The 8,083-nt window shown below is 40.2% G+C and overlaps 1 non-coding gene across 1 annotated transcript; it reads left to right on the top strand.

The window, feature by feature from the left end:
- The first annotated feature begins 322 nt into the window (after positions 1 to 322).
- On the top strand, positions 323 to 397 carry trnae-uuc (transfer RNA glutamic acid (anticodon UUC)). The gene has a single exon. It is a non-coding gene; the product is annotated as a tRNA-Glu (tRNA).
- The last annotated feature ends 7,686 nt before the right edge of the window (positions 398 to 8,083 follow it).

Raw genomic sequence — 8,083 nt, 5'->3', positions numbered from 1 at the left:
GCTACTTAAGCCATTGAACATGTTTGGTTATATGTTTGAAGCTATAACCATGCTGCTTGTTGCATATCTATCAGTGTGTTGGGTTGTGGGTAGAATATTTCTACATTGAACGGAAGTAAATCTGCGAGGCCAGGCAGGTATGCACAAACATTTCCCATGGTCTGATGGATAAAGACAACAGTCAATACAGTGTGGAGCTGAAGGAACTCAGCAGGTCAGGCAGCATGAGAGGAGCAAGAAAATCAACGTGTCAGGTCAGGACCACACTGTATTGACTCTGACTCCAACATTTGCAGTTCTTGCTGTCTTTGAGAGATGGTTAGCACCCCTGGTGGTCCAGTGGTTAGGATTCGGCGCTTTCACCGCTGCGGCCTGGGTTCGATTCCCGGTCAGTGCAGCACATTTTGGGGTGGCTCAGTGGCTCAGTGGTTAGCATTGCGGCCTCACAGTGCCGGGGACCCAGGTTGGATTCCAACCTCGGGTGACTGTCTGTGTGGAGTTTGCATATTCTCCCCGTGTGTGCATGGTTTTCCTCCCGGTGCTCTGGTTTCCTCCCACAGTCCAAAGATGTGCAGGCTAGGTGGGTTGGCCATGCTGAATTGCTGGTTGTGTTCAGGGGTGTGTGAGCTGTAGGGGATGGTTCTGGGTGGGATGTTTCAAGTGGCGGTGTGAAATTGGTGAGCCGAAGGGCCTGTGTCTACACTGTGGGTAATGGAATTTAATCTCAATACAACATCTTGGCTGAAGCATTGAAATATGCCGACGCTCACAAAGGCAGAGATTCAGGTACTCATCTGGTGTTCCCTTTTTGTGTAGCAAAGGAAGAACTAAACCCGGGTTACACAATAACTCGGTTAGCCATCATGAATGAGGCAACATGACGAGAATTTTTTCAGCACTGCCCCTTGTGTCTGCGCTGGTCATAAAGCACCCACCTATTCTGATCCCATTTTGTAGAACTTAGCCCATCGCCTTCTAGGTATTCTTCATCAACATGTTCTGAACACATGATGACACTTGTCTGGCAGAGGTGGAACTCAAACTCAGATTTCTGGCTCAGCGGTAGGGACGCTACCACTGAACCACAAGAACCCTTTATAGAGCTCTGATGAAGGGTCACCAGACCCAAAACATTAACACAGTTTTCTTCTTCACAAATGCTCCCAGAGCAGCTGAGCTTTTCCAGCAACTTTGTTTTTCTACCCCTTTAAAGAATTTGCATTTATTGGCGTTTTTGTCAACCCATTCAGCCAAGCTTATGACTCCATTCTGTAGGAGGTTGGACTGAACTGGGATCCCCTGCCTCAACGGTAGGTATCATTCCTACAAAATTCCACAACCCCTACCCCCACCCAGGAGTTTTGATGGCAATGGCGTTTCAAGAGTTCATCAAAATTGTTCTTCAGTGTCTCAAGGGTTCCTGCCTGGACCACCCTTTTAGGCAGTGCGTTCCAGAAACCCACCACTTCTGGGTGAAAAGTTTTTGAACAAATCCCCTCAAAATAGCCTGCTTGTTGTATTAAAACTGTAAGCCCTGATATTGATAGACAGGGAATAAAGTTTTTCCTAACACTTAGCCAAATCCCTCAGAACTCTTTGAACCTCAACCAGGTTCCTCCTCAGTGTCTTTGTTGCAGTGAAGATTGTCCCAGCTTATTTAGCCCCTTTCTATAACTCAAATGTTCCCGCCCGAGCTGTATTAGTCAATTGGAATCAAAATTAGCTTTTGGCAGGAAGTAAGCGTGACTTTTGAAGAACATTTCTGCAACTTGAAGCTTTCATTCGGCAGTGTAGCACAGGGTAGAGTGATAGTTCTTGCTGTGTGTACTTTAATGCTCCAGACACAAAAGATACAAGTATGAACATCAGGCTCACAGATGACACAAGAATTGGAGGTGTGGTAAATAGCAAAATGCTTTAGTCTCTAGGCACACCGTGTTCTAACTGTGGCTCAACTAATTTTATTTACGTCCGCTCTTATATTCAGGCAAGTATCCAATATGGTGCTTTTACCACCTTATCCACAGGTCCTCCTGCCTTCAAGAATATGCTTATGCGCACAGCAAGGTCCTCGTGATTCTCTGTACATTCTAAAACTTCCATTTAACATGTCTTGTCCTGACTTATTTGTCCTCCCAAAACGCTTCGCCTGACACTTTTCAGGATTGAATTCTATTTGCCTCTTTTCAGGCCTTCTAACCAGCCCATGTGTGTAATCCTGGAGACTAAGGCTTTTTGCTGTTTACCACATCGCCAATTCTTGTGGCACCTGTGAACCTGCTGTTCACACTTGTAGCTTTTGTGTCTTGAAAATTCATGTACACACAACAAGAACCATCACTTTATGCTGTGGTATGCTGCTGGATGAATGCTTCAAGTTGCAAAAATGCTCTTCAAAAATCACACATACTTCCAGTCGCAAAGTCAGTTTTGGTTCCAGTTTGCCAATTCCGGTGTATCTCCTAGGCTTTTAGCTCCTTAAGCAGTCTGAGACCATTAAATTATTTCTTGGGGTCAGAAAGGTGTCCTATGAAAAGACATTGAGTAGAATTATATTCTTGAGTTTTGAAAAATAAGGGTTAACCTTACTGAGTCAAACGTTTGGAAATCTGGTGCGATAAGTTGTTTCCATCTTCAGGCAAAATCACACAGTACTTAGAAAATTTCCAATCTCCAAATGATGAAGTTACACAAACATTGAGTTTGGTTGACAGTTAACAGATCAGGGATCAAAACTCCGAACTTGCCTGTCGTTTATAGATCTAACTTTGTATTCCACTGTGTAACTGTATCAAAAATTGAGTCCGAAATTTTGATTCTAATTAGATTTAGTTGCATGATAAATGGTATAAATAAGGCATGGAGTAGTATGTTTGGGAAATATGACAGTGCGTTCACAATGGATGAAATAAATTCACCTCACTTTTCCAGGGTGTAGTTCAGGGAATTGTACCATTCCTGGGAACTTTCTTCACGGACTTAACAAAATTGGATTCGGCTTTCCCCAATTATCGTTTCGTAAGTCTGTTTTACAAGATTTGGATTCCTTATTTGCTGATGAGCACTATTGTTACAGTTTCATTGCAAGCTGCTCATAGCAATAAAAGAAACGAATAAGTATGATTAATGATACTGATGAGAATAATGTGATGCTTTGTGTTGCGAATCAAACAATATGTAAATAAAGAAACATGCAAAAGGCTTTGCAGTTGATTGAATACAGGTTTAGTTTTTCTAAAGATTGGATAAAGTGGGCATCATTTTTATTTTGTACAGGTAAATTTGTTAGCTGGACGTCACTGCCTATTGTGCAGTTGAGCAGCTGAGAATGGCATCAGCTTGGTACTGATCTATTTGAGTGGAACAAAGGGCTCTATGTAATGGCCAAAATATAAACCTGGTGGAATGATCGATCATTTGTGTTTGACCTTTGACTATTTCCTAAAATTGAAACAAGTTTACAGAGTTTGTATTTCACTGCTGATCTGTTAAATTTCATGATCTCATAGTACCATTTGACCTTTATATATATTGAATTAATTTTCTTTGTTCATGTCTATTTCTGACAGAATGGCTTGATCAACTTCGACAAGAGACGAAAGGTGATTGTACTGTGCAAAATGTTTGTAAATGCATGAAACGGGAAAAGCGTGCCTTTCAATATTGTTGTGCTTTTTCTGCTTGATGGGGAATGTTGGAAGTGTCCACAACTACATCTTAAATGTGGATGATCACTCATAAATTCAATAAAGAAATCAGGAGAAGCTTTGTTGCTCGCAGCAGTCAGATTGCAGAAGCTGCTGCTACCAGGACAAGTTGAGAAGAATAGCAGAGATGGATTTGAGAGAAAGTTAGATGTCAGAAAGGGCACAAAGAGGCACATTAAGAATTTGGAGCATGGTGGGAGAAGTGTAGAGAGCAGCATGGAGCAGTTCAGCCAAATGGCCTGTTTTTGCACTGCTGTTATGATGCAAGTTACCTTTCAGCATTCACAACCAGGTCCAGGACCTTCCTGGTGTTCTGTGAATGAAGATGTTGTGAAATTAGTCTGGGTGCAATGGAAGCTATTTCATGATCGAAGAGACTGAGTAAATAATCTCTCCATATTAGTTGGTATTTTCCGTCAGAAGAGAGGCATCGGTTACTTATGGAAGATCAGAAAGTGAGGGAGTGCAGCCGTTGGGGTCATCACTGACTGGGCATTTGATTCCATATTTCTGAATTTGGTAAGACCAACTTCTGAAATATCTCTGTTGCCATGGTTACTATTGAGGGTATCGTACAATCCCTATAGGGTGGAAACCGGCTATTTGGCCCAACAAGTCCACACTGACCCTCGGAAGAGCATCCCATCCAGACCCATTCCCCATGTCTAACCCACCTCACCTCAACATCCCTGGGCACTATCGACAACTTAGCATGGGAATCTACCTCCCCTGCACATCTTTGGACTGTGGGAGGAAACAGTAGCACCCAGAGGAAATCCATGCAGACGATATTTTGGTCTTGTACAGCAGCATTCAGCAGACAGCGTGAGAATATTAACATGATACAAAGTTCAATTCATTTGTTTGTCACATGGTTTTGCTGACAAAACTGTAACTTGAGGTGCCATTTTAATCTAACCTATGAATAGAATAGGTTGCAATCAGAAACAACTGACGCCGAATTTGCCAAGCTGGGCCCTGTGGCGTAAAATCAGCTGGGATGCAAAATAGGCATCCAACGCTGTGTGACTCCACTTAATTAGCACAGAGTGTCATCTGTCAAATAGCCCGTCATTTCTCATGGATGATGCTTCAAGTGTTTATTTCAACTGATCTGTTGAAAACTGGCATGCACTTTACAACTTAAAAGTAACGTTATCAACATTTGACTTTGAGAGTTCTGCCCCTCTTTACATGTCAAATCGTGACAAGGTTCAACCAAGAAGCCAATGTGATTGAAAGAAAATAGTCCAGTAACTTCTAGCGGCACATGGCCCGTAAATTTTATGATGCCGCAACTTTGAAAAATTAACTCAACATGTTCACCATCTGCCTTGGTATCAATTACGATAGACCAGCCACTTATTTTGTACTTTGCAGAATTTCTTTTGCTTGGATAAATGATCTTTCATAATGTTTCTTGCCTTCAACCTAAATCAGCTTCTGGTTCTGAGGTGAATCCCTAATACTTCTTTGGAAAAAAATCCATCATTGAATCATGAATTTGTGACCTGAAACCATCCTGGATAATCTGTACAGAAATTTATCCTTGAAAAGTCACAGAAATGTCATTTATTTCCAAAGCAGAAATATTTTTGTGACATGATTTCCCGTGTGGTTGGAATAAAGTTATTGATGCTGTTTAAAGTTCCACTGAGTAGGATATAGCAGTTACACTTCTTGCAATTTTAACATTTTGTTAACAGCTTGTTATTTATTTGTGTTCGTTCAGGAATATGAAATCATTTCGTGTCTTAAATATATGCAGTTTGCTTGTCAATGTTACATCATTCGCCCAGACGAGAAGTTTCTGGACCTGTTCTTCACACAACTATACTTAGCTGAGAATAACAAGTAAGTAACTGGATTGTAGGAATGTGCAGATAAAATATTTTCGTTTGGTTTTTAAAATCTCCCACAATTTTAACTACTGTTGAATGCTAGTGAGCCTGCCAATTTATTATCGTCTTCCTTTTCGTTGGTTTCAAAGTTGTGATCATGAATTCTGACATATTGGAATAAAGCCGGTTGCTCTATGAATCATTTCCATTGTGTTGTATCAAAATGTGTTTTATTGGCGTATAATAGCACAAATTGTACTGCCGCTAAGCCAACGGGAACAGGAAAATGCAAAGACTTGATGAGTGACCAATTTTCGCAACATGTCCAAGACCTCGTGCTTTGGGTGCATCTACAAATCCAGATGTAAACTGTACTAGTTTTGAGATGTGTTTCTTTTTGTTCAAATTTCTTTTCAAATACACAATCCTATTACGAACACAAAATCAGTAACAAGCCGACACAATTGGTCAGCATTTTTAAGTATTTTTAAATGGTTGCCTAAAAATATCATTTCCTCATCTAGAGATGGCCACAGTGCCTTTTTAATAATACAAGCAAAAATAAGCTCCAACTAAAAAATAATGACTTTGCCATTGGTGGGCCAGAGTTGGTTAAGGATCAGATTTTAGAAAACTGAATTTGGTTTTTGTTTTGACAGAGCAGGCTTTGTAATATTTACATTAGTTGACAGCAGTTAGCTTCTTCATAAGTGGGTGGACAGAAGTTATTATTTAAAATAATCTGTACTGCTTGGCCTGCTGTGTTCAGCGAGCTCCACACTTTGTTAGCTCCCTATTAAGCTCATCCTCAGGCTATGGATGAACATGTGTAACAAGCACCTGGCATTATCATCAATTCAAACACCGGTACAGTCAGTTTTGAACCAACTTCAATCATGATATTTTTTGTAACAGGAAGTACAATATGTGACAGAACCTCAGTTTGCGTGGATCATAAGTTGTATTTAAAGTTCGTTTTGACCTCTGGGACAGTTTGGCTGATTTTCGGACAGATTGTCTGAAAAGAATCAGAAACAGAAAGCCTTGCTCCCGTTGCTACTGGTCAAGAGAGCTACTCTTTCATTTCACTACCTCCTACACGTGACACGTGGTGTTTTAGTCACCTGCCGTGACTGATTCATGACCACTTTTGTATTGTTTGCCTGATAATGTCTGTACGTTCACATGACAGTGTGGATGAGGCCCAGACGAACTTCTGCATCACATTAAAACCTATTCTATTACCTTAGGCACTCAAAGTTTGATTCTCATTTTTTTCAATTCACTTTATTTCAAGCCTGGTCCTTGTTAATTTTTCTGCACCTGCTGTCGATGTTTGACAGTTTTGTTCAATTCCATGTGTTCTGCAAAAAGACTTGTTGGGTTATCTTCTTGGTAAAAAAAAAATACCCAAAGGACCTGTGCGTGCTGTCATTCAAAAACACACTCCGAAATTGCTGGAAAAATTCAGCAAGTCTGCCAGCATCTGTGGAAAGAAAACAGAGTTAACTTTTGGGTCTGGTGACACTTCCTAAGACCTCTTATCATCTTGATCTGCTCTTCACATAGCAGAAAAGATCACTGTGCCGACAGTGAGAACGTTTGCAGTTAAATCTGCTGCCACTCATTCGTCAAACTAATATTCAATGTACTCCTGCCTGAAAACATGTGTCTTTTGCAAGCAAAATTATCATTCATGCAATTTCATTTCCATGTCAATGATTGATTTGCTATCAATAATACGAATATTGAACAAAGGCATCTGTTTAAATTTGAATGAATTTTGTCTGAAAATGTTTATCTGCCATCCTGCAGTTCCAGTATTTCCTCTGAACGGGAGAAACCAGCAAATCCCAAAAAGAGTGTGTTTAAGCTCTTCAGCTGGTAAGTATCCCATGTTAAATACAACAGATATGTCATGACTTCCTTTATTATAGGGATGATTGGACAGACAGATAAGTACATCGGTTTCTTGACAAATGGTTTTGTTTGATATGGACTCATTATTGCTTCATGGGACTGAGATGTTTTTAGTCACTGATAAAGTTGATTAACTTGAGGCGAAGCAAGGAATAGTAGTGCTCTTCTCACCTTGTGAATGTGTCTATTGTAGACTGATTGATAGAGATTCTTTGCTTTGACCGTGATTGTAGAATGTGGACCTGTGATGAGCTTGATATTGCTGTCTCATGATTCTCATTTATTATCAGAAGTTTAGACACCATGGCTAAATTTCACCTCATTGAATTTGTTTATGAGCGACAATTAAACAAAAAAGCTGTTACTGTGAAATGAATTTGCATATTTGTGGTCCGATAAGATGAAAACTGGCAATGATGAACAATTTGGAATGAAAAATCAGATCTATGTTCTACTTTGTGGGTCAGCAGGCAGCAAAAATAACTTGTGCTGAAAAATTATCGGCCATGCTTCTCAGACTTGAAATTCCACATGACAACTCAAATGTATTGCCATGTAGAAGTTGACATGAAAGTATATGTTTGTGTTGTCGTGCATGCATAAGTAAAGACTTCA

The sequence above is a fragment of the Stegostoma tigrinum genome, chromosome 8 (assembly GCF_030684315.1).
Source record: "Stegostoma tigrinum isolate sSteTig4 chromosome 8, sSteTig4.hap1, whole genome shotgun sequence".
NCBI classification, from domain to species: Eukaryota; Metazoa; Chordata; class Chondrichthyes; order Orectolobiformes; family Stegostomatidae; genus Stegostoma; species Stegostoma tigrinum.
Note: the sequence above shows the minus strand (reverse complement) of the source record. Positions and strands in the feature narration are given on the sequence as shown.